Source organism: Coccinella septempunctata, chromosome 7 (assembly GCF_907165205.1).
Source record: "Coccinella septempunctata chromosome 7, icCocSept1.1, whole genome shotgun sequence".
Classification (NCBI taxonomy): domain Eukaryota; kingdom Metazoa; phylum Arthropoda; class Insecta; order Coleoptera; family Coccinellidae; genus Coccinella; species Coccinella septempunctata.
The window spans coordinates 26,392,649-26,395,708 of NC_058195.1; the positions used below are offsets into that span (position 1 = coordinate 26,392,649).

The 3,060-nt window shown below is 42.7% G+C and overlaps 1 long non-coding RNA gene across 1 annotated transcript; it reads left to right on the forward strand.

Moving 5' to 3' along the window:
- Nucleotides 1-849: 849 nt before the first annotated feature.
- On the forward strand, nt 850-1,665 carry LOC123317554. Its single transcript, XR_006538182.1, has 3 exons — nt 850-1,070; nt 1,123-1,371; nt 1,650-1,665. It is a non-coding gene; the product is annotated as an uncharacterized LOC123317554 (long non-coding RNA).
- The last annotated feature ends 1,395 nt before the right edge of the window (nt 1,666-3,060 follow it).

Consider the following 3,060-nt stretch of genomic DNA (forward strand, 5'->3'; position numbering starts at 1 on the left):
AGTTCCAATATAAAAGAAAATAACGGCGTGTCGTCTTACCTTTGGCTTGGCCACTTGCACTCACAAGAGGAAAGAAAGAACAGTAGAGAAAAAGAAAAATAACTTAAAAAAACTTCTTCTAAAATTTCCCCCGAAAAGAAAACTAAAACACAATTGGTGAATTCTCGAAAATACTCGGCGGCTAATCGGTGGTCCAAACTAAATACAGGAAAATCGCAAAACGGCAGCAAGTTAATCATAAGTGAAAATCGTAAGTCCGGCGAAAATCGTAATAACTCGTAAGTCGTAAGTGAACAATCAGGCTATAATTCGTAAGTGAAGTGGCCTGCGGGGGAACATCTGATTTTATACCCACAGGGGGGGTGCGGAAATCAGATGTGCCCGACAGTCGAAATTCGGTAAATTTGCGTCGATGAAAACGTCTTAATTTCGACTTATCTGTGCTAGCGAACAAAAAACCTCGGTTATCTTCCAATTCAGGATGTTTTATACGGTGCGACATCGTTTTTAGGAAATAAAAACGGGATAAAAACGGTACGGTATGTTTACAATTCCGAACGATGTCGAAATCCTGAATTGGAAATTCGAAAAGATTTTTCGGAAATTAATTCGAAACAAAATTATTTAAAAATGAAAACCAAAATAATTATTCTAAAATGAGGGAATAGGTTGGAAAACCCATTTTCTCATTACATCCCCTCGGCTCCGGTTGAAAAATTGAATCCACGATGAAATAGGGGATTAAATTTTTCACGGTGAAATCTACTAAGTCCGGTTAACGGTTTGACTATTCACGGCAAGACGATTGAGATCGGATTTACAATAAACAAGTTCACCTAATCTACTCCAGGTGGCGTATACTCGGCCAATGCCATCCCGGCCGCTCCCACTCTATGGTCCGCGTTGACGTATGTCCGCCGGTGGTTCTGTCGAAGTTCGGTGTTCTATCAGCTAACCTCCAAAGTCCAATTGTCAAATTTCGCCGGGTGGTTCCAAATTTCGATTTCCATTTCCATCGGTGAAAGAAATGCCGGAAAATAGTGGAAACAGTGCAGGACGGAATCTTCAAAGTGAGTACCATTTCGATTTGTCATTCGTTGTGTTATTTCTGAACCATTTTAGGGTGGACTTCGCAAAGCCGGCTCCGGGCACATGTCATGGGGGTTAACAGTCATCAATATCATCGAACCAGGGTAGTTTGGAATACCAGACAGCGTCGTTGGCTCCCCCTGTGACGGTGGTGCAACTCCTCGATGGTGTTGGAGTCAGCAGCAGTTGTAGGTTGCATAAAAATGAGAGAAAAGCATTTAGTATACTGATATCCTGGAGCAGAGGGATAACAGGGTGTACGGTGGAATTTCGGAAGAAACGGTAAGTACGGTCGGTAATTTCAATAAGGAGATACAAATATACTGTTCTATTTCACTTACCGTTCAGGCCGGTTGTAATATCGGTGTAAGCGGTGTCAGCCTTCTATTACTACTTTCTATTCGGTCATTGTATTTAACAGTGACACAGGGGTGAAATAGAGACAGACAGGACGGGTGTATCTCACTTGTTATTATCGGTCCCACAATTAATACAGAAAAATTGAATTAACGGTTACAGTTCCTGTTTTTCCAGTGAATTAACGGAATTTTCTGTTGTAGGTGTTCTGGGATACCACTTATCTACACAATGACAGTCAGACGGCCCTGTTTGGTGGTAATAAAAGTTGCACAGAACAAACAAAACTGTACGGAACAGAATCTTCCACCACTGGCAGACCAGGTTAGACCTCTCGGTTATGGTGGAATCGCGGAAATATAGGTATGTACATTCTGTCAGTTAATAAGGAGATACAAGTATAAGGCTCTATTTCACTCACCTGGGCACTTATTCAGTGAAAGCAGCGGTAGTACCCCATTACTAACCTATTTTCGGTGATAAATATTATTTTTAACGGTAATAGAGGGGTGAAATAGAGACGGACAGAACGGATGTATCTCATTTATTATCGGTGATCAGTACAATATAACGGTACGGTTTATTTTGATTACGGTCATTAACGGGACCAAATGGTGAGTTCGGTAGATATTCTAAACGGTTATATACGGTATACTCACTAACAATCTGACGGATGAAACGGTTTTAAATCCTTTACATGAATATTGGTGATTTTCTTACCACTGTCATCTTTCAGGTCATAAATAACGGGTGAAATCACTTTCACAACGGTATACGGACCAGAGAACTTCGGAGCCAACTTGGCTGCAAAGCTATCAACGGCAGATGACAGCGGATTAGCACGGCGCAGAACTCTATCACCGACATAAAAACGCACTTCTCTTCGACGGAGGTTGTAATGGTGAGCCTGCTGCTCGAATGCACGGTACAACCTGGTATTGACAAACTCATAGGCCTCCTGAAGATGACGGATTTGTTCTGTACGGTGAGTAAGATTTACTCTTGTCTCTTCTGGGCTTCTGTTTGTCTCCTCGGTGTCATCGTCTTGGGTGTTTGATGAGTAGATTGCCTTTGGGACTGTTAGTTCCCTTCCATAGTTCAGGAATGCCGGTGTGAATCCTGTAGATTCTTGTTTTGCGGTATTCAGGGCGAAAGTTAGTTCACCTAACTTCTCATCCCAAGTACGGTGGTCGGCTTCACAGAACTGACCTATCATAGTTTTCAACGTACGATTGGCTCGTTCTACGGCGTTGCACTGTGGTGTATACGGAGGGGTAAAACGGTGAGCAATGTTTAGCTCTCGGAGACTGTTTTTGAACAGTCTACTGTCATACTGTACCCCATTGTCAGATATCACCAGTTTCGGACAGCCATATCGGAGTATAACCTGTTCATATAGGGCTGAATAAACGGTTTTAGCGGTGGCTTTCCGCAACGGACGGCATTCAACCCACTTCGTGAAACGGTCCTGCATCACCACTACGTAAGAATTTCCCTTCTTGGAACGGGGAAGTGGCCCAACCACATCTGTACAGACCTCTTGGAACGGTGCTTCAGTCATTCTATGTGGTTGCATTTTTCCAGGCGTCTTCTGTTGTGGTACTTTGTACCTTT